The 24,715-nt window shown below is 36.0% G+C and overlaps 1 long non-coding RNA gene across 1 annotated transcript in view; it reads left to right on the top strand.

Annotated features, from left to right (window-relative positions):
- Positions 1-13,694: 13,694 nt before the first annotated feature.
- The window catches only part of LOC133049968 (uncharacterized), a 66,785-nt gene continuing 55,764 nt past the window's right edge, over positions 13,695-24,715 (top strand). Inside the window, exon 1 of the long non-coding RNA XR_009691504.1 lies at positions 13,695-13,834. This is a non-coding gene — a long non-coding RNA (uncharacterized LOC133049968). The remainder of the gene's footprint in view (positions 13,835-24,715) is intronic.

Below are 24,715 nucleotides of genomic sequence, written 5' to 3'. Positions count from 1 at the left end.
ATGTGGTAGGCAGAATAATGGGTCCCCAGAGGTATTCATGTCCCAATTCCCAGAACCTGGAAATATATTGCATTACATCAGAAAGAGGAATTATGATTGCAAAGAGTGCTAATCAACAGAGTCTGAAGGAGGTGTGATTAGGGAAAAATGGTCAGAGAGATGAAATGTTGTGTGCTGGCTTTGAAAGCTGAGGATGATGCCATGAGGCAGGGAATGTGGGTGGGTGGCTTCTAGAAGCTAGAAAAGACAAAACAAAACAAAATCCAGATTCTACCCTACAGCCTCCAGAAGAAACATAATCCTCCCAACACCTTGACTTTAGCTCACTGAGACCCATTTTCAACTTCTGACCTCCAGAACTGCAAGATGATAAGTCCAGGCTTTTTAAATCACTAAATTTGTGATAGCAGCAATAGGAAATGAATACATCACCCCATCTATTTAAGAAAAGACTAAAAAGATTAAAGATAGAAGAATTGAACAAGAGGAGACATTTAAAGGTAAAAAGATCCCATCAAGGCAAAGGAACAGATACAGACTACAAAACTGGCAAAACACGTTTTGCTTCACTATTTCTGACATCAAAGGTGAAAAGAGAAGCATTTTTGGTTAGATAGTTTTTATATTCTGAAGACAGCATTTAAGTACACTTGAAGATGCAATGTCTTTCTTTAGACTATGCTAGCCCTGGGATTTATTGAAGTGACCTTGCTTAGAAGACACTGAGAAACCATTCTTTTAACCATGGTTTAGAAAAAGATAAAAAAGAAAAGTTTCTCATTGGGTCCTAAGGGAACAAAGTCTCTGTTGTGGTTTGTGGAGTCTTTTTAGGGAGGCTCCCAGATTATGTTTTCAGGGACTTCACTTTTTGAAAGCTTTACTTAGTGGGGCAATGCATCTTGGAAGGAGTAGCTGAAAGAAAAGTTGATTCAGCTGATGAAAAATCAATGTTCTGGTTAAGAGAGTAAATCAGGCACTTTCTCCTTTGGAAAAGAAGTCTTTTAGACAGATACAGGCTTAATGAATGTGAACCCTGCCTGCTTTTGGAAAATCCCACTGAGGAAGAAAGGTAAGAACCTACCCCTCCTGCACATCGCTTCAGGCAAGGGAGCCTGAAGAGCCAAAGCCCAGAGTGGCGATGTTGTCTACAACCATGGCTTCTTGTCCGTGTGTAAAGAGTAGAGACAAAACTTTCAGCGGCAAGCCCAGTGGGTAAAACTAAACTATAAGCTTTAATATATAATTCTATAGGCTTTATCTACTCTAGGCCAGAGTGTGAAGACCTGAAAAAGGCAATACTGTCTACTTCTTAGATAGTAGTGACCTTTGATTCAGACCCTTGGATGGCTGGTACATCAGCAACCTCTTATGAAGATAAGCATTAAACAAAAAAGGATAAGTCCTTGAAGAATTAAACATCGTTCTCAAAATTCAGATGTAAGACCATCTTTGTTCAAATTCTACTTTGTTGATTCTACACTGGCAGGAGGTTCTCAGTGTGAGAGTCAGACTCCATCATTTTCCTAACCTACATCTGAGTTAGACAAATTATGGAAAGGGCTAATTCATCTTTTCTTTTAACCCTAAAAAGGATTTTAAAATTTTCTGAGCTTTTTTCATGCTTCTTTACCACCCTGGTATATTTATCTTCAAAATTCTCAGTTGAATAAATAGAATAAAACCATTCTAAAAGCTGTTTGTGTTAGGATATTGATTATCAAGGAGACTGAGGGAAATGATGTACATCAAGTACATATTTGGGGCTGGATACCTAGGAGGCTTCTGAGGTGGTGTTGTGGTAAAAAAAATTCACCTGCCAACGCAGGAGACACAGAGACATGGATTCAATCTCTGGATTTGGAAGATTCCCTTGGAAGGGGGCATGACAACCCACTCCAGTATTCTTGCCTTGGAAGTCCCATGGACAGAGGAGCCTGAAGGGTTATAGTCCATGGGATTGCAAAGAGTCAGACATGATTGAGGAACTGAGCATGCATGCACCAAGGAGGGGATTTTAACGTGTTATTTCATTTAATCATCACAATAGCATTTAAAAAGTAGGTTTATTTTCTCTGTTTTATAAATGAATATTCCACCTCAAAGCCAAGACTCAAACTTATTCTTCCTTGCTATGTCTATGCTATTCCTTTTGGATTACTTTAATATTTATTTTACTTAATTTCCACTTCAGAAATACTCATTGGTAATTATCTTAGGGAGAAATAAATGGAGGTAAATACTTTAATTTCTATACCTCCATTGTGAAGGAAGATGCTACCAATTTTAACTCTTCTTAAATATTAACTGTGGAAATGTCTACAGGATCTTAACTATCTGGAAAGATTGTGGGAAAAAAAAAAGAAAGTGAATAAGCCAAATGTTTGCAAACACCTGTACACTTGGTGTTTTCTAGTTAAATGCTGTGTATGCTTATGTTTGGTGTCACTTTTTAAATGTTTTACTTGGTTATGTTGTTATTAAAAATATCAATTTTTATATTTATTCAACTTTATAATTGTTTTCAGTAGGAACATTGCTCAGTGCTGTCTACTCCATCCATGACCAGAGCTAGAAGTTCCTATTTCAAGTATTTGGAAATTCTATGCTAAGAACTGTGCTGTGAATCCACACTTATGGCTTTCTTAGGAATTATTTCTGGAGACTCATGTTTTTAGTTCCAGGATGTTTCCTTGAATTATGTCATTGATGATTTTCCTCCTTAATTTTCTTTATTTCTCTTTCCATGGATTCCAATTGTTTGAATTTTGCAGTTCCCGAATCTCTCTTCTTTGTCATAGTTTCTCTTCTGTTACATTCATCTTTTTTCTTTACTTTAGGAAAGAATTTTCTCAAATTTAACTTCCAACTTTTTTATTCTTTTATTTTCATCATCATGATATTAATTTAATTTTCAATAACTTTTTCTTATTATCTAGATTTTTTGGCAACATCTTCTATTTCATGGACATAATATTTTAAAATATTTTTTCTGACAACATTGATGATAGTCATTTAAAAAGTTTTATTCTTTTAATATAGCCTTAATTCTTCCATTTTGACTTTTTCTTTATATTTGTTTTATTTCTTGTCTTCTATGCTATACTTCCAGCATCCCATATATTTCTCTTTCTGTTTAAGATTAAGAGATGATGGTTATAAAGCTGACACAAGCTCTGAGCTCATGAGTGAGGCTTATTAACTGTGATTTTCACTATGCATGATTATACTTGGTGAAATTGTATGTATTAGGTATGCTATCTACTGTACTTAGTGAAGACAAAGTGTTTAATAATTAAAATACATATAAAGATACTTCTTGTTCATATAATAGTATTGAACCAAAAATTATGTTAAAGAGCATCCCTTCTGCACACAATTATTTAGTGGCCTAGACAAACAGAGGCTTTATCATCTGTAATATATGATATTCAAGGTCACCTTGGAGGCCATCTATATTTCAAACAGATCAAAAGAGAAGGGAATATGGAGGAAAGCTATGTAAAAAGGTTTTATGGACCTGCCAGGCCTAGAAGAGATGCAGATTTTTTCCACTCATATTTCATCACCATCATTTTGCATATATATATTTGTAGGGCACGGGAAATATGACTCTGACTGTGCAGTCCCTTGCAAGGGCAAATCTATGCTATGGAAACAGATGATAATATTTGCTATATGCCCAGTTATCTCTTCCACACTGTATGCATATTTTATTGTTCTTGCTACATCAGGTTGCTCAGAAGAGAAGATGTAGAATCTAGTGTATTTAGACTCAAACTAGTTAGGGAAGAAAATAATTTGGGAAGAGTATTCTCAGTATCTACAGTATATCAGTTCAGTTCCGTCACTCGGTCATTTGTCAGTAAAGTAATGTCTCTGCTTTTTAATATGCTGTCTTGGTTGGTCATAACTTTTCTTCCAAGGAGCAAGTGTCTTTTAATTTCATGGCTGCAGTCACCATCTGCAGTGACTTTGGAGCCCCAAATCATAAAGTCTCACACACTTTCACTGTTTCCCCATCTATTTGCCATGAAGTGATGGGACTGGATGCCATGATCTTAGTTTTCTGAATGTTGAGTCTGAAGCCAACTTTTTCACTCCCCCCCCCCCCTTTCACTTTCATCAAGAGGCTCTTTAGTTCTTCTTTGCTTTCTACCATAAGGATGGTGTCATCTGCATATCTGGGGTTATTGATATTTCTCCTGGCAATCTTGATTCCAGCTTGTGCTATGTCCAGCCCAGTGCTTTGAATAATATACTCTGAATATGAGTTAAATAAGGAGGGTGACAATATACGTCTTTGACGTACTCTTTTCTCAATTTGGAACCAGTCTGTTGTTCCATGTCCAGATCTAACTGTTTTTCTTGATCTGCATACAGATTTCTCAGGAGGTAGGCCAGATGGTCTGGTATTCCCAATTCTTTCAGAATTTTTCACAGTTTTTTGTGACCCACAGTCAAAGTCTTTGGCATAGTCAATAAAGCACTAGATGTTTTTCTGAAAGTCTTTTGCTTTCTCGATAATCCAATGGATGTTGGCAATTTGATCCCTGGTTCCTTTGCCTTTTCTAAATCCAGCTTCAACATCTGGAAGTTCATGTTTCACGTACTGTTGTAGCCTGGTTTGGAGAAGTTTGAGTATTACTTTGCTAGTGTGTGAGAGGAGTGCAACTGTACAGTAGTTTGAGCAATCTTTGGCATTGCCATTCTTTGGGATTAAAATGAAAGCTGACCTTTTCCAGTCCTGTGGCCACTGCTGAGTTTTCCAGATTTGCTGGCATATGGAGTGCAGCACTTTCCCAGCATCATCTTTTAGGAATTGAAATAGTGCAACTGAAATTCCATCACCTCCACTAGCTTTGTTCATAGTGATGCTTCCTAAAGCCCACTTGACTCCACATTCCAGGATATCTGGCTCTAGGTGAGTGATCACATCATCATGGTTATCTGGGTCATGAATATCTTTTTTGTGTAGTTCTTCTGTGTATTCTTGCCACCTCTTCTTCATATCTTCTCCTTCTGTTTGGTCCATACAATTTCTGTCCTTTATTGTGCCCATTTTGCATGAAATGTTCCCTTGGTATCTCTAAAGGTTTTCTTGAAGAGATCTCTAGTCTTTCCCATTCTATTGCTTTCCTCTGTTTCTTTCCATTGATCACTGAGGAAGGCTTTCTTATCCCTCCTTGCTATTCTTTGGAACTCTGCATTCAAACAGGTATATATTTCCTATTCTTTGCATTTTACTTCTTTTCTCAGCTATTTCTAAGGCCTTCTCTGACAACTATTTTGGCTTTTTGCATTTCTTTTTCTTGGGGATGGTCTTGATCACTGCCTCCTGTACAATGTCATGAACCTCCATCCATAGTTCTTCAGGCACTCTGTCTATCAGATCTAATCCCTTGAATCTGTTTGTCACTTCCATTGTATAATTGTTAGCAATTTGATTTAGATCATGCCTGGATGATCTAGTCATTTTACCTACTTTCTTCAGTTTAAGTCTGAATTTGGCAACAAGGAGTTCATGATCTGAGCCAAAGTTGGCTCCTGGTCTTGTTTTTGCTGATTGTATAGAGCTTCTCCATCTTTGGCTGCAAAGAATATAATCAGTCTGAGTTCAGTATTGGCCATCTGGTGATGTCCAGGTGTAGAATCTTCTCTTGTGTTGTTGGAAGAGGGTGTTTGCTATGACCAGTGTGTTTCCTTAGCAAAACTCTATTAGCATTTGCCCTGCTTCATTTTGTACTCCAAGGCCAAATTTGCCTGTTATTCCAGGTATCTCTTGACTTCCTACTTTTGCATTCCAGTCCCCTATAATGAAAAGGACATTTTTGGGTGTTAGTTCTAGAAGGTCCTGTAGGTCTTCATAGAACCATTCAATTTATACTTCTTCAGCATTACTGGTTGGGGTATAGACTTGGATTACACTGATACTGAATCGTTTGCCTTGGAAACGAACAGAGATCAATCTATGGTTTTTGAGATTGCATCCAAGTACTGCATTTTGGACTCTTGTCAAATATGGGGGCTACTCTATTTCTTCCAAGGGATTCTTGCCCACAGTAGTAGATATAATGGTCATCTGAATTAAATTTGCCCATTCCAGTCCATTTTAGTTTGCTGATTCCTAAAATGTCGATGTTCACTCTTGTCATCTTCTGTTTGACCACTTCCAATTTGCCTTGACTCATGCACCTGATATTCCAGGTTCTTATGAAATATTGCTCTTTACAGCATTGGACTTTGCTTCCATCACCAATCACGTGCACAACTAGGCACTGTTTTTGCTTTGGCTCCATCTCTTCATTCTTTCAGGAGTTATTTCTCCACTCTTCTCCAGTAGCATATCGGGTACCTACAGACCTGGGGCGTTCATCTTTCAGTGTCCTATCTTTTTGCCTTTTCATACTGTTTTTGGAGTTCTCAAAGCAAGAATACTGAAGTGGTTTGCCATTCCCTTCTCCAGTGGACCACATGTTGTCAGAACCCTCCACCAGTCTAGAGTGTATAGATTGATTTAAAACTACTCCTTAGAGTATGGGAATGCTTCCTCAAGTGTGTAAACTGTGTTTCACCTTCTTCAGAAAATAAGTCTCCAGACTTAATGCTATACTGTGAAATAGGAATTTGCCTACAGACATGGAGTGAAGAAAGAGTTACAAGGATTTGACTTTTTGGTAAGCATAATCTTTGGAGAAGGGAATGGCAACCCACTCCAGTATTCTTGCCTGGAGAGTCCCATGGACGGAGGAGCCTGGCAGGCTATAGTCCATGGGGTCACAAACAGCTGGACATGACTTAGCAACTAACACAACACAACACAACCAAAATCTAACCATTTTTCAACTATGCCTCTCTCTGTCCTCATTTCCCAAAGCATCTGGTGCTTCTGATGCTTTAAAATTTCTTGGGAGGTCTTTAGGCTTTATCTGCTGCTGACTCAAGATCTAGTTTTCTCAGGTCTTATAAGTCAGTCATTAACTCTCAAAATTTCGCTCCACTTTTAAAAATTTTGTTTTGTTTTGTTTTCCTTCTTTGTTCTTCCTTATCAATACTACATTTTCTGTAGTTTTAGTACAGTTTTGAGATCATACCTACCTTTTTAACCAGAAGTCCATGAGTATAATATTTTGAAAATAATAAATGAATACACTTTTATCCTGGAAAATCATATTTGCCATATTCCTCTATTGTCATTCTGCTATTTGGCCTCAGTGAAGAAGAATTTCTGAGTGCCACCTCATGAAAGAAGATGGTATTATATGAAAGAAAATATTATATTAGAACAAACAGTCCTAACCCTTCTGACCTAAGTGAGTGTGGGGAAAGACAAATGGAAGAAAAAACGATAGGACATATATGTGTCCTTGCTCTTCTTTCTCTGGGCTAAAGTCCCAAAGTTTTTTTTTTTTTTTTTAATTAAATACACCAGTAGATAAATTTGGTGCTGCCACTGAAGGAAGCAGAAGGAAAGAGAGGAGAAACTTCTCATAGCCAAAGAAATTGGGCATAAAATGAAAAAAAAAATGATATGAGAGAATAGCATTGAAACATGTATATTATCATATGTAAAATAGATGACCAGTGCAAATTCAATGCATGAAGCAGGGCACCCAAAGCTGGTGCTTGGGACCACACAGAGGGATGGGGTGGGGAGGGAGATGGGTAGGGGTTTCAGGATGGTGGGACACATGGATTCCCATAGCTGATGTATGTCTATGTATGGAAAAACCACTGCAATATTATAAAGTAATTAGCCTCCAATTAAAATAAATTAATTAATTTTTAAAAAGAGGAAGCCTGTAGTCCCTGAATGTGGTGTCGAAAATGAAGACATGGAGATAGTCTACCAGTTCATTATGATCACAAAATTTATAGAGTATTCCAACATTTTTGTGGTGCCCAGATGCATAATGCAATGAGATGGCAACAAAAGCCTGAAGCTGGAATTAAGGGGCTACACACGAAGAAGATACTGAGAGGAGGGAAAAGTGGTGACATGCAATAATTTCAATGTGGGGAGCCAGCACAATGCTTCAATAGGTCCAGATCAGTTACTCTACCTTAGTAAACCCAGACACAGGAATCCAGAGACAAGACAACACATAGTCAAGAAAATATCATCAAGGACAGATTTCCACTCCTTAGAACCACAAGATCTATAAGTTCATTCCTCCCCCTCTTATTTTAGAGGACAGGGGGATTAAACTTAAGACCTTAACTTATTCAAAAGATGGCTTTTATTGGTTTCCTATTGCTGCTGCAACAAATTACTACATATTAGTGGCTTAAAACCATCCAAATGTACTATCTTATAGTTCTTGAGGTTGGAAGTCCCAAATGGGTGTCACCAGGCTAGAATCAAGGTACCGGCAGGGCTCTGTTTCTGGAGATTCTGAGGTAGAAGCTGTTTCCTTCTTTTCTAGCTTTTAGAGATTGCCTACCTTCCTAGCTCTCTTCTTCCATTTTAAAGGTCAGCAATGTTGCATTCTTCCATAATCACATCTCTCTCTAACTCTCCTGCTTCCTTCCTCCACTTTAAAGGACCCTTGAGGATAATTTGGACCTATGCAGATAATCTAGGATAATCTTCCTATTTTAAAATCATCTGATTAGCAACCTTAATTCCATCAGTTTATTTAATTCCCCTTTGCCAAGTAATGTAATATAGTTACAGATGCTGAGGATTAGGATGTGGACATTTTTGGAGGACCATTATTATGTCTGCCACACAGGGAATAACTTAGAAGAGGCTATTGAAGCATAAAAGAATGACATAAATTAATTGGAAAATAATTTTCCCTTACTACCTCCAACCACCTAATGGGATGAGCATTTGACAAAAATTAGACCACTTTTTAAATGGGGAAGCTATGTTTTCTTTGTTCATCATCATTTGTGCAGCAGTTCATTTTTTTTCTTTTTTACTTCACTGCACTTATATTATGAGATACAATCTGATTAACTTTTTTGTTAATGACAGATTTAGCAACCACTGCATAGTACAATTTTGCATATATCTTATGGCTTATGTAGAACATTTCTTTTTTATTCATCTTAGATGTTAAAAACAATTTTTACTTAGAAAAAATTATTATCCAAAGACAGATATTTCAGATGCTTGGTGACAACTTCTCAGATGCAAGATTTTCATTTCTCTTTCCAGGTCTTTTTAGGTGATTAATCTGCTTGAATTTTTTTTTTTCTATTGGGTATTTAGATGTCTTAATTTGTTATTTTTTTCATAAAGTGCACCTTTAATAAACAATCTTAATTAAAACAACTGGAAACATTGCAAGAGAAATGAGTTTTACAAACTGTGGTATAAAGTGCTGTATTTTCATACGTAGTGCACTGCTAACAGTTTTGAGGTCAACATAAATGAGCTTAATCATAACTGTGCTCTAAAAGGTATTATTTGGAAACAGATTTATGTATTGGATGATCCAAAAGTGACACCTCTAAAAATCCTTTTTCTCAAATCCCATAAAGATGTTCATTATTAATGAGTTCAAGAATATTCACTTTGAATCCAACACACACACACTGATATTTCAAGCAATGAGTTTGTGGGCACAAAAACAGCCAGATATTTAGAGCTATCCTGATGATTAGCCGCATCTTGTTTTGTCACCTGGATGCTTGTCATTGTGTTGACAAAGACATAAACAGTGGTTTCTTAACGTTGATTACACTGTGAATATTTCCCATACTTATTAAAATGGATTATTTTTTTAATGAGAATGAGTCACATCAGGAGACTGACAAGTTACTCTTTAACGTATTATTTTCACATCTCGAAGTTGGCTCTCCGTATGGAATGCCCTTTATTATTTATAAGGTTAATGTGATTGGCTGTTATTTCACATTCTTACAGCCAATTTGTGCTGAGTTGACTCTTGGTGAGATCATGATTATAAGTCTAAGGTTATGCTTTTGATCTTTATAAAGGAGTTAGTTTAATTCCATTGTGGGAAAACAGATGGCAGTCTCCATACATTATCTTATAAATGCATGTCTTTGATTTTATGGGAAGATGCCATAAATTCCCTATCTTTGGTAAAACTCTGCTAGTTAAGAATATCCTGACAACAGGTCAGAACCATATTTTTAATATAGGATGGCAGAGTGATGGGTGGAAATACATTAAGTAGTTACTAATTTTCTTTAGTTTCATGTCTAAAATGAATGGATTCAATCTCCAAGGTATAGCTTATGTCTAAGTTTTCTAGTACAATGATCCCAAATAAGATTTTACTGCAAAGTTATTTTGGTTTGGGTAGTATGCTAATAGCTCATAGTTGCATTTTGTATTTGAGATGTGAGAAGAATAGGAAAGTGTAATACTAAAATATTATGAAAAATGCAGTGTTGTTTACAAATATATCTAGTAACTCAAACTATGACAGAATGTTATAATAAGGAGTAGAAACCCTTGTGTGGTTTAATGAATTGTAGTACTTAAGGAAGGCCTCTTTTATTTCTAGTGGTCATTGCAAATCTCTGTTTAAGGGAGTCAGATATGGACTATTAACTAATCTTGTTTTTAAAATTAGCATACTCATCAAAATCCTTTGTATAACAGTGAATTTCCAAATGTGTTCTATGTGCTGCGGCTGCTGCTGCTACTGCTAAGTCACTTCAGTCGTGTCCGACTCTGTTCTATGTGCTAGTGGAATCTAAATGTATGTGATATTATGAAACCTTCTCCCCTGTTTTGATTTTTACTTAGCAATAAGGATAACTAGCAATTAAGTATTACCATTTTCCGTTTGGACTTTCATAAGTTTTTTGTTCAGTGAGAGACCAAAAATTGAGATAACTAGAAGAATTGCAAATTCTTATAATAAAAGGACAGTCATGATTTTATATATATTTATTTCTATGTGTGTGTGAGAGACAGAGAGAGAGCGAAGGAGAGGAGGGAGGGAGGGAGGGAGGGATGAGAGAGAGAGAGATGTAGAAGTCTACATATCTTAATTTGATTACCAGGAAATCTTCATGTTTTTCTTGAAGATTTAGAAAGACTATATTTTTTAGGAAAACCATCAATAAAGTGTTGCAAGTAGCTTCTTAAGTTTTCCTGCAATCACTTAGAGAAGAAGCATCTTACTTTATGTATCAAGTAACCAAATTATGCCTTTGATTTCAGGTGTTTTGATTTCAGTGTATGCAGCAGTTCAGAATTATAGATACAGTCATTTCTTATATTATTTTCGTTTTTTTATAATTGAGTCTTGTGGTCTCTTACTGGTCTACTTAGGAATTTGCCTCACTTATCCCTCCTACAAAAACTAGATTTTGGGAAAGTGGCGATAGAAGAGCTGTATTAAAAACACAGAGACACACATACACATACACATGCTTACAAAATTCAAAATCAACTTGAATACATTTTATAATACAAATCTTGCAAACATTAATAAAAAGGGGATGATAAAATATGTTGATAAAATAACATTAGTGGGGTTCTTTCTCTGTAGTGGGGATGAATATGTATTATATACATGTATCTATATGGAAATAGATGAGTTACTGTTTCTCCAAATATGCCCACTGTGATGATGAATTCTATTCTTGATTAGAGAATCATAAGGTAAAAATAAAAATATATAAAAAATTTATGTAAAATTTGGTAAAATTCTATCTTAGAACATAATCAGTGCTTAAAGTTTAGCATTTTGATTTTGGAACAAGAAGTATGTAAATTATAAAATAATGAGAAATACAGAGCTGCTGAGCACATGCCATTTTCGTAATCTTCTAAGTAGCCAGAAAACAAAATGCAGTTTTATTTACCTGCAAAGATTTGAGCCAGAAATTTCCATTTCAAAATGCTTATTTCTTTACAGTATGAGTAACTGAATGGCCATGAACAATGCAAATTGCTTTTCCTCCTAGGTTCGTTATACATTTTTTGATAGGTTGTCTACTCAGATCCTTTATTATATAATGAGGTATCTCCCAAATGAAACCCCAAATATCTTTTCTTCCTGGTCATCATATGCTGCCACTCTCCCCCTCAAAATGAATACACTCTGTATGCTGAATCCTGCCTTTTCATCTCCTGCTGCAGAATCAGCGGTCATAACAACTATTCTGTTCATGAATATGTAAATGAAACATGCATAAAATTAAAAAAAAATAGCGGGCGTTTCCCACTTCAGACTGTACCCACCTCTGTTCGACTAATAGAGGAAAAGCAAAGATTTTTGTTTTTCAAGCATTGAGTCATTGTTGCCCAATACGCTGTAATTATGTAACATGGAAATACATAAATGTGACATATGCAAATACTCATGACGGTTGGACTCCAAATAAATTGGCTTCTATGTATGACTACGGTGATGAATGCAGATTCACTTATTATTGTGCTCTAATGCCTAGTGATAAGGGGTTCATGCCTTAGATCCTCAGTAACCTTTTATTGCTGACTAGGTTCCACCCCTACACCTTACCCCTCTATAAATGGCTAAAATAGTGTTTAAATTATACACGTATGCATGTACACATACACACACTTGAATGTATCTGCACTTTTTTTCTTTTGAAAAGAAGAAGTGATGACTATATCCACTAGAGTGTTCTGGAGGAAGCATTAAGCTCTGGGAAAGAAATAATTGGGGGATTTTATTATTGAAATAAGCAAGCATGTTCATGCATATTTTTCTGGCTTGCATGCCCATGCGCCACTCTGTACAAACAGTGCTATTGCAGCTTGTGCGCAGTAATTAGGTTGATGTAATTATGGTGAAATAAAGACAGCCTCACTGATAATTTCACAGCGACTATTAAAGACATATGTGCTTCCCGTGTACAATAAATGAACCTGAACTGCTGTCAGGGGCTAGGAGGACAGTATGGCCAGTGCACCTATTGTGTTCCTGCTGCAGAAAGGAGCCTGCCGATTGGCCACTGTCTGCAGCACATAGCTCTGGCTGGTTATAAAGGACTTGTCTAGGGGAGAGCCTGTAGGTACTCCATTGTCTGGTAAAGTTCATATGACTGCATTCTTTTTTTGCAAGGGGGGTGGAGGGAGAGTGGGGAAGGCGGGGGTGTCAGCTCAACTGTAAAAGCTGCACAGATTTTTTTTTTTTTTCTTTCTCTCTCTCTCTGCCTCTCCATAGATCGTTTCTGCTTCATGCCCTGTCTCATTTCGCATAGCTAAAAAAGAATGCTAATTAAGACCCCTTGTCTTAACCTGAAAATAATGACTCGGATATAATTAGAACTGCTGAGAGTTTAAAATTCTGGGAGGGGACCATAAACATCAGTTATGGTGCTTAGGAGGGAAATGAAGAATTATTTTCCTGTAATCAAGGTAAACATGGGAGAGGGGGTTTCCCTCCTATCTTTTTTTTTTTTAAACTCATTTGAACCAATGGTGTTCTACTGCAGATGAGAGGATACTGTGTTTCAAAAACTATTTTAGCCATCAAATTGAAAGGACACAAATCAGTAGCAATAGAAGCCTTCTTAATCCTCCTTAGGATGCAATTCAGATGAAAGAACTGCTTTTTTTTTTATTTTTCTTTTTGTATGTGTGTGTTATAGATGGATCTGAGAACGCTGTCTGGGCTTGGTGCCAAATGCTGGCATTCCACAGCAGCGACCGCCTCACAGCCGGGCTGTGGGAAGCAGGAGGGAGACTCTCTTAGGGTGCCACTACTATGGAGACACAGCTGGGCTGAACAAGATTTGCTTCAAACGACAACAAGAGAGACAGAAAGTATCTGGTTCAACCGCTGCCCAAGCAGGCAGGCACCAGAAGAGCTAGCAGCCAATCCGGCCATGCTCGAAGCCAGCTCTGCAGCTCAGCCAATCAGTGACATCACTGGTGAGAAACTCATTTACATCATGCAGTAATGAACTTTGTTTAACATAGCCTCCCCTTTTTCCTGTAACCCCCCCTTCCCTGTATTAGGTCCTTCCATTAATTATTCTGCTGGCATAATTTAAACCGCTATGCAAAAATGTGGCTATATTCTCTCTGATAGCTTCTACCTTCTTTTTCTCCCTCCATGGGTGTTTGCTGTCACTGAAAGTGATTCTGGGTGCAATTCTATTTTGCTTTGACCTTGCCAAATTACCTTCTTCTAAAAAAAAAAATCTTAGAAAAAATTAAACATTTATTTTATCTGACCCAACTCCCCACTTAGGAACGGCATGCTTTCGGCAAGTTGGGATTCAGGATTGTGTAAAGTAATGGAGAATAAGTGGGTACATTGCCTTGGAGGTGGCAATTTTTCCAAGAAATCTGCATCTTAGAGCTTCCTTTAACATGTCCAGATTTTATGCTGCAGTGGCCATTTTTGCATACAGTGCTTTATCCAAAAATCGCTTATGTGCATCTGTTACAGGGAGGAAAGTTCACTCTTGTTATATTTTATTCTTTATTGCTCTCAGCCAATGTGTCATTTTATTAATGAATAGAACTGAGGTCATTTCTGGACAGATCGCTCTCTTCCCATCTTAGCACAATGCACCTGATTTGCATCCATTTACGAGAAAAACAGAATGCAAGGACCAATTGAAAAGAAGTTAAGGACGAGCTCACATATTATTTCAGAATATATCGCAGCCATTTGTTTTTCAGAATGTGTAATATTTAACATCTGCCTTAGTGTTTCTATAAAAATGCCTGATCTCCATTCCCAATGTAATACCTTTAGAAAATTTATTGCTTTGTTATATAACCAAAAGAGAGCAAGATAAATAATATTTAGGAATGAGTACATTTAATCAGCAGAAAACCTTTGGAAACACAATTTTGCCTTGTACATTTATATTTAGTTTGTCAGAGATAAACTCATTTGTTCTATAGATAACTTAAAAAGCCCAGAACATGTGGCATGTGAAGATTTTCAGGTTGCTTTAGAGAATCCCAAAGAGCGGAAACTGGGTCACACTTAAATGCGATTTCTCTTAAGCCATATCTTTATTGCATATTGGCGTTAAAGGGATACAGTTTTCTAGCAGAGAAGATAGTTTCATTGTCTTCTTTTTTAAAGAATACTTTGAATATAATTATTCAAAGACATGGAATTTTAAAACATCGACAAGGGTTTCATAACGCTGCATGACTCGTTTAAGAAGCTTAAAGAATACAGTGATAGGCAGAGACACTTTTTAAAGCATATGAAGGATTTAGACGCTAAACCACGGCCCTTTTAATTCATGAGGCATTCCATCATCCCATCATCAGTATTCAGGGAGCGACTGTCCTGAATCAGTCATGAGCTCCCCTGCTGCAGATCCTGTAATTTGAATCATGTGTAATAATATATTATCCTACTGGGGGTCTTCTTTCAGTAGGAGAATGGTTTATACATTCTGCTATAAGAGAACTTTTGGCTTCTAGCCGACTCACAGCCATTACTCACATAGGCAATCATGATCGTCTTCCTTAAGGAATAACATCTGCACGACCTCCCGAGCCAAAACTCCGTAACCTCCCCCACATTCTGAATTACGATTTCTTGGAATTGGGAACACTTGACAAAACTGAGGGAGAAAAATGGAAGGTGTAGAGGAATGGATCGCAGCTTTATTGAGCCTGCAGTTCCCAGTCCTCTGAAATGTCGGAGAGCCGTGAGGAAAGGGTACCTCCAGACAGACCTCAGTGTGTTCATTGGGCTTTGAGACACAAGCTGAAATGTAATGTGTTTTATGAAGACATGGCTGCCTCTGTGTTTTTCTCTGGACATCCTAGCCAGGTCCTGCAAAGGGCGTGGCAGCACAGGAGAATAAATGGAGGGTGGAGATGGTTGTCAGGGCAGAGAAATCTTGCCCTAAATCAGGAAGGAAGCCATGTGATAAAGCAGGAACCATTTGACCCAAGAGCGAAAAGTTCAAGGAGGGGCTCTGATTCTTTCTCTCGTTCTGACCTTGATCTGATAATGTTCACCTCTGTTATTCCTTATCTGTGAGAATTCAATACCCTGCCAGCATAGAGTTGTATGGAATACTCCTCCATTACACACTCCTGCCTTTTTTTAGATATCTGAATCCTTCTTTGCTTAGTTAATCCTAGGGGCTAGGTTAAGCGTTCCCTCTTCTGTGAAACCTTTTCAAATCACTGTGGCCAGAACCTCTCACTTTTCCATCACTCTCTTTGTGCTTCTGTTATTGTGTGTGTGGCAGTCAGCATTGCTCTAGGGCCACGTGTGTGCCTATTTTTCCCACTAGACTGAAAGCCCCTTGGGGCCAGAGACATGTTGAATTCATCCCACCATCTCTAGTTCTAAGGATAATATTATGCTTCTAAGTTTTAAGTCAGTGTTCTAATTAATAAGTTAAAATTGCATTGTAATTTGTAGAGGGAGGGTTTACAAATTCCAGTTACTGTTGTTGTCGTCAACTATCGCTACTGTGACACCACAAATATCAGTTTTACCTTGTTTGTTTTACTTCTCTCGTTGCACTGGCCGTTTACTATCAAGCTCAGAGTAAATGGTTGTTACATTATTTTCCTTAAATAACCAGCTCTGGGAGTTGTGAATCTTTTCATTTATCAAGTGTGGAATTAAGCTGACTTAGCCTGGTGTTTTAAAACTTAAAGATAGATGAAATTGATGTAGATTAATTGTAAAAGAGCCAGGATAAGCAAATTACGGTATTGAGCTCAACTGTTAATGATAGGAAAGAATTAATTACTTAGAAGACATAAGCAATTAATGTTGAAATGCTCAGGAAATATGAAATCTTGAGTCCTAGTGTTATCACTGAGATATTATGCATTTTTAATCTACAAGCTAGTATAGTAATCTTTTAAGAGTATATTTCTATGTGTTTTGATATAATCTGATAACCTTTGGGGAAAATATGGTTGATTTTATGCTACTCATCTATAGAAGTTCACACTTTTGCCTACCGTACTTACTGCAAAGTGGAAATTAATTTCTTCGCATACAGTGATATTCTTGTTAGAATGTTTGCAAGTAGTGTTTAGATTTTAAAAATTATTCTTCCGACTGCTCAGTGCATTTTATTAGAAAAGAATGAAATAACTAGAAAATAGATACATTTTTGCTTTTTACAACTAGGAAAATAGAAATTTTAGTACTGGAAATCAGCTAAAGTCCCTATTTTGTAAAAGTCTTAGAGGGGAAATATATCTTACCCAAGAATGTGTTCTATCAGTTTTCTAGGACATCTGAAACTGTTATAAAGAATTCAGAAAGACTCGTTCATTATTCTTCCCACGCCACCAAATAATCTGTACTTTTAAAATCAGCCAGATAGGATTATACAATTTTACAGTGCTAGCATAAATTATATTCACTTATGTGATCCAACACACTGTGTGTATATAGGATTCCTATTTTATGGTTGAAAACAAGGAACCTGGACATATTGAAATGTATTTTTTCCACTACCTTATAATGATGTAATCAACTATAATAAATTATCATTCATATTAAAATTCTTTAAAATAGTTTTGACTGTGACAAAGAAAAAATGGAAACCTGATATCTGAGTTCACATTGCAGTGGTTTTGAATTTAACTAACACAAATATTGTATCTTAAATTATAGGATTGGTTGTATAGATTTGGGTGGGGCCAATCTGAACTTTTTTTTTTAATCAATGACTTGAACTGTTAGAACTGACAGTTGCTTTTCCCTGCTGGTTTTAGGTTATCTCAACAATGATTTCTTCTAACCCAATATTTAAAAGTAGATTTCTGAACCTTACAAATACTGAGAGATGGATTATGTCAACTTAGGGAACAAATGTTTCTCAAATTCAGTAAAAATAGTAGAGGTCTCTCCAGCTCTTCTATTCAGAATATGATGTTTAGCAGCATGTAGAATGATTGAGTAAATGTGGAACATCTTAATTAAAGAAAAACAAATGTTACTTTGCATCATGGTTTGAGACATCATAACTGAAAGTCTTTGCATCTAAATGATATTGCTGTCTTTTCTAAACTTATTAAAATAGTGAAAAATTAGACAAAAGTGATAAAGCATTTCCCTTCATGTTGGTGATTTTTTGATATCATAATCATATGATTCTTGTTTCAAAATTAACTCTTGATCAGCAAAGTGGGGCTAAATCACCTATGCTTATACAATAAATCCATAAGGTTTTGACTGAGAATCACTTATTTGTAAGATGGCAAAGGAATGAAACTGGCCTAAAAAACTTGCATATTCTAGCATTTTTTAAAACTTAGCCCTTAAAGCAATCAATATCAAGAGCAATATCAAGTACATTTAGGAACATAATGAGTATTTTCATAACACTGATGATAATGTCTTACTATTAATGAGCAATACATGGCTCTATAACTGGTTGCTGGTTCAAGAAGAGGAAAAAAATGATGTGGATTAATGGCTGATACTTACCTGGGTGTCATATATGTACCCATGTCCTTTGGTATTATTACCTTCATTTTGTCAAAATCACGAACTAAGACACAGCAAAACTGGGATTCAGTCCAAAGATTTTGACTTGAGAGCCCATATTCTTAACCCCTGAGCCCAAATTGAATAACAGTACAGGTGCTATTGCTGTTTGGCTCTAGGAATTTCCCTATATTATGTTCAAAATAGTTTATCTGGTTCATTTTTTTAGATATTCACACATAGGTTTGCTTTTGTATTTTATAAATCACTTTGAAAGCTACTGACCTAGCTATAATATCTAGATTAATATGTTCTATTTTTCTATTTATATAACAATTCAGATTACTTAAGGTAATACATGCAAAAACAATTTTGTAACAGTAAAGTACTAGATGAATGTAAGGTCATGATATTATTAAAATGCCTTTGCCAGTGTGAATCACTAAAAAATATTATTAGACTAAATATTACCATTTTTTCTTTTCTCTAGATATATTAGTTATTAAATATGTCACCTATTTTATGAGAAAATTAATGCTAATTGATCTGACAATTGCAGAATGTCACTTAACAGTCTCACTGGATCCTGACTATCCTGACAGTTAAGGCATTTCAGCTTTCTTAGTCCTCATTACACATCTGTTTATAACCCACTGCAGTCCATGGGATGCTGAAAAAGAGGATCTCTCTGTTACTGAAAAAAGTGAAAGTGTTAGTCGTTCAGTCGAGCTTGACTGTTTGCTACCCCATGGAGTGTAGCCCGCCAGGCTCTTCTGTCCATGAAATTCTCCAGGCAAGAATACTGGAGTGTGTAGCCATCCCTTCTGTAGGGGATCTTCCTGACCCAGGGGTTGAACCTGGGTCTCTTGCATTGCAGGCAAATTCTTTACCATCTGAGCCACTATTTACTGATAAATCTTGTGGCTGATACTAGATTTTCTAGCTTTTACTTTGTGGTCAGGACAAGGGATCTAGTCACAAGTTGTCAAATTTACAGAATAAGTTTAATTTAGGGAAAACAGAAGAGAAAACAGAAGTATGGTTAATCTCTTCCTTTTCAGAGTGAATTATTATCCGGTTTCTCCTTCAATTTTCTTACTGTTTCTTCTTCAAACATGTCATATACTTAGCATGTGCTAGAAACTGTGCAGACAATAAATCTATCCTCTTGAAACTCTAGTTAAACATTGTTATTAATGTTCATTTGGAAGTCAGTATGTATTACTATAAAATTAGAGTTTGAGTGTTTAGTCTTGTTGCATAATGTATGGTCACATCTCATCCAAAAAAAAAACAAAAAACAAACAACAACCTAGAAAAGCAACAGTTTTGAGCCCTATGATTCTCATTTGAGTTTATTCCATTTTATCTGTGGTTCTATAATTCTGACACCTAGAATTTAAGAGACTGTTCCTTGGAAAGTATAATGAATGTAGGCAGAAGCAGGACTAAATCTGTATTAGGAAGACACTAGGCCCATTGATGTGTTTTAAGGCTCATTAGCAGTTTTCAGGGTCACGTTGTGATTTCCTATGCCCTGCATTATCCTCCTGTACAGTTAGAGCTCGATAATTATTTTTTCCTCACAAGGTTTCTTTATTTTAATGTTACTAACAATTTTCTATTTGTGGGCAAGAATTAAGGTCAGTGTTGTAGTTTCTCTCATTGCTTTCTTAACCTGCCCAGAAAAGTATTTAAGCAAAGTATTTAAGGTGTTTATTTTCGGGATGTTTCCTTTTACACAATGAAAAGCAGAGCTAATAATAAGGAAACCTATGTCAATTAATTAAAAACAATTAAAAACTTAATTATCACTTAACTTTGTGGGGGCAGTTTAGAAGTGGTCAGGAGAACTGCCCTCTATGGTCAAATGCCTAGTTCTGAATCTAGACTCCCATTCTCACTACGTATATAACCTTGTAACCATATGCTATAAGTTATGTAACTTCTCTGTGCCTTGGTTTTCTCATTTATCCAAATGATAAAGGTTGTGAGGATTCTGTGCATTTTTGCAAAATATGGTGATATAAAGATGGACAAACTCGTGGTTTCTATTTTTCAAAGTGCAGAATATAGTTGAGGAGTGTGAATAAGTGAGTGAATGAATATGTAGGTGTGTTCAGTCAGTCATGTCTGACTCTTTACAGCTCCGGGAACTGTAGCCCACTAGGCTCCTCTCTCCATGGAATTTTTCAGGTAAGAATGCTGGAGCAGATTGCCATTTCCTACTCCAGGAGATCTTTCCAATCCAGGCATCAGATCAGCTTCTTAGATGTCCTGCATAGGTAGGCAGGTTCTTTAATAGTAGCACCATCTGAGAAGCCAGGTGTGTATGTGTATTTATATATTTAAGTAAACAGTAATACAATATAGTTTAACCAAGATATGTCCCTGCTTGTGTAAATACTTTTGTTTACTGATTCTACTAAACCAATTCAATCAGCTTTTCCTTTAAGTGAATAAGTTGTCAAATTATTGCTATAATTATCAGTTTTATCCCATCAAATATTGGTTTGATTAAAGTTTCTAAAATATTGTATAATATTTTAATAAAGTTGGTATAATTTTAAAAATCCAGGCAACTAATATTATTTAATATTCATTTATTCTACTTTTTCCTTCCTTATGGGTTGGATTTGTCAAAAAAAAGTTCTAAGATACATGTAAAAATGCATAAAAACACATATTTTGATTTTTTTTCAGATTCTGTGATGCCCTGGAATGACCAGTGATAGGTTCCTAATCAATGGCATTCTGTACAGAAACTTAACCCACAGTTCAAGTGTCTAATGCCCATGAGTCAGATAATTGATATGCACTTTCCTATAGCAATCTGTGTTATTCTCAGGAAGAAAGAGATAGATTGTAAGCAGAGGGCCCAGATTAGAAGCCTCACTTTTCTTATTATAAGATAAGGATAGTTATAATGACTACTAAAGAAAGATAATTAGCAGGTGAAGTAAGAAGACCTGCAGAATAATGTTAGGCTTTCTCTCTCTTCTGTGGGCATTGCAAAGCCTGTTCAAGTGCATGCTTAAATGTCAATAAGAGCAATATGATTTCAATAAATGCCAGTTTCTAAGGAGACTTCTAGTATTACACGTTCTATAGACTACAGAATAAGATTGCTTTTATTTGCACTTCAAATCAAAATATCCATTAATTTGACTGATTTGAGGGGATTGTGAGTGCAATTTAATTGCATCAGATTTTTATAAATCTTAACTTAGGTATGACTGAGACTAAAAATAGTTGCATTTTTAAAAGAGGTACAAGATGTCTCTCTTTCTCCCTACTCTCAAGGGCTTAACATATTTGAGTAGATAAAAGAATCAGTAAGGATCTCTGATGATTAAGGCAGAGGGATGTTCAAAAGCATACAGATTTTGAGATGCAACTAATTGTCAGAAGTATCATTAAGGTGCAGAAATAATATCCCATAGTCAATATCATATTTTAGCTCTTATGTGTCAGTTTTATGATTTCATCTCATTTATAAGGTTTGTAACTATTTACTTCAAGCTCTGTGCATGTTTTTTCATGGTGTCAATAATGATGATGGTGACTGAACTTTGTCATGATATCTCATAGGTATAATTATTGGTTAAAAGGTAAGAAGAGCAGAGAAATTACACATTGTTTGAGAGTGTATTATGGTAGGGTTGTCTTTTAATAATCCCTGCTCCCATTTTTCTTTTAAATAGCAATTAACTAACATCCTCTTAAGCATCATAGTCTTGACTGTCAGTGTCATTGTGCATTACGATCTATTTGGATTTTCAATTCTTTAAAGCTATTCATTTTTCTCTGGAGTTAAATTTTACCAGTTCCTTCCCTGCAGTGATGGTCTCAGATTCTTCAAAATGTCATTAATTATTTTTTACCTTTGTTATTTAATAATCTGACCGGGGTTATTCCCACTGTAGAAACATGTCCTTCCACTAGATATAGACTTTAGTATGGTGTCTATGAAAGAGACCATACATACTGTTTCCCCAGGGACACTTCAAGTTAATGTCTGATATCCTGGGTAGTTACTAAAGATGTGTGCTTTCATTTCCATAATAACCCATTTTAGATTTGTAATTATGTGGTCCTTCTATAATATAAAGGTATGCTGTGCTGTGCTTGGTCATGTCTGACTCTTTGCAACCCCGTGTACTGTAGCCCGCCAGGCTCCTCTGTCCATGGGGATGCTTCAGGCAAGAATACTGGAGTGGGTTGCCATGCCCTCCTCCAGGGAATCTTCCCAACCCAGAGATTGAACCCAGGTCTCCTGCACTGCAGGCGGATTCTTTACCATCTAAGTCACCAGGGAAGCCCATAATATAAAGGTAACTCCTGCATTTTTTGCCAAATTTATATTTTCAAGATAATATTTTGTTACATTCATAGGGTTATTTGTACTTTGCTGATCATACAAACTGAGTTTAGGTTTTGAAAGTGTGGTTGCAATAGTAATAGATAATTTTGGTAGCATGTGTTAGACACTCAGTGAGTAATAGATGAATTAAATTCTCTCACTTGAACATCGAATGTCATTAATACTGTGGTCTACACCAAGACCAGGAAGGAGTCGAGGAGGTTAATTCTTTTGACAAGTGTTGGCTAAGTACTGTGTGCGCCAGTCTGCCATCAGCACAGAACACAGCAGTGAAGCGAAGTCCCGCGTTCTCATGGAAGTTTTGTTCTTGAGGTCCTTTATAGGGTAATAATATAAGGTATGTTGATGAGATTCTGCTTTCTTATACAAATCACTTGGATTAAAAGAAGTCTTTATTTTTAAACCCAGTCTATTCTTAGTAAGGCTGCTGCACAATATAGGCTAACTTTATACAGTGAATTCCTACTGGGCATATTCTTCTTTTACTCAATAGTTTACCTGACACCTTAGGCCCTCCTGAAGTTGATGGTGCCAGTTGCCTGTGATTTTTAATTATAATTTAATAAAGAAGAGGCACAGAAAATAAAATTCCTACTAGTCTTGATATCTTCTGTGTTGTAACCAACATGTAAATGTACATGGCTAATTTATTACTTCATTTGTCTTTGAAAATTTTTCTCTTCCCTTACTGAGAAAGAGAGGCTATTGTCATTTTCTACCAAATGTATATAATTCATTTTTAAAACTGCATCCTAGAGCTTTTCAAATGATTTCTGTTTGGAGAAAGCAAGTTCTCTTGTTTGGTTCTTCATAAAGCCCATGAATATTTAAAAATTTTATTGACTTATGTTATGGCCATAAAAGAAATTATCAGCAATTTATATGACAACAGTACTTATTCAAAATGAGAACAATCATATAATAAAATCAGAGCTATTTAGTGTTTGAAATAGACTTAAGATGATCTAGTTTAATTCCCTTATTTTTCAAATGGGCATAAGAAGTATGGCCAGGAAATGATATTTGACTTGCCCAAGTTCACAGAATAGTTTGCAGTAGACTCAGAAAAAAGAAGTAATTTTTTGGTTGTTTTGCTTTTTTAAAAAATTCTGATTTTAACAGTAATATATTTTTTTGCTGAAATACATATTTCTGATTATAAAAGTAAAATTATAAACTTGAAAAATTCAAGAAGGATATGGAAAAAATGTCTCATTAAATTATTGCATGTAAGTTACTGTGGTTACAAAACTATTTAAAAAAATATATATATATATCTTTTGAATAATGAAGTTCCTCCTTATAAATGATTTTGTAAATTTTTTTAAATGCTAAAAGATGCATGATATTATGTGGTATCATGGAACGGATGTACATTTGGACTAAAAATAAAGGAAGAAGTAGCTCATAAGATAGATGTAGGAAAACCCTGGATTTTTGAATTACAAATTATAATGAGATGTTACAGGATAAATGTAGAAGCTAATATAACTACATCAGTATATTTGTTGAGAAGGAAATGGCAGCCCACTCCAGTATTCTTGTCTGGAAATTTCCATGGACAGAGGAGCCTGGTGGGCTACAGTCCATGGGTTTGTAAAGAGTTGGACACGACTTAGTGAGTGAGCATGCATGGACGCGATGTGTTTGATAAAAATATTTATTTTGTGGTAAATTCATTGGAGATACATCAGAGTAATAATGCTATTACCAATGTGGACACTCTACTTCTGGACAGTGTCTCTTCTCTCCACATGCATTCTGAATTATACATATTCTCTTAAATCTGGTCTTTCTTTCTTTTATATCACCTCCCTTTCAACCAACTCCTTCCTTCTAGCACTCAGAAATCCCCAATTTTTACCCATCATAGACAAACAAACAGTAACAACCATCTCCCATGAACCTGTTTCCTTTTACTCTCTCATTCTTCGATGCTATTGCTAGTTGGCAGATCAGAAGAGCAGAGAAACTAACCAAG

Source organism: Dama dama, chromosome 31, assembly GCF_033118175.1.
Source record: "Dama dama isolate Ldn47 chromosome 31, ASM3311817v1, whole genome shotgun sequence".
NCBI lineage: Eukaryota > Metazoa > Chordata > Mammalia > Artiodactyla > Cervidae > Dama > Dama dama.
Note: the sequence above shows the minus strand (reverse complement) of the source record. Positions and strands in the feature narration are given on the sequence as shown.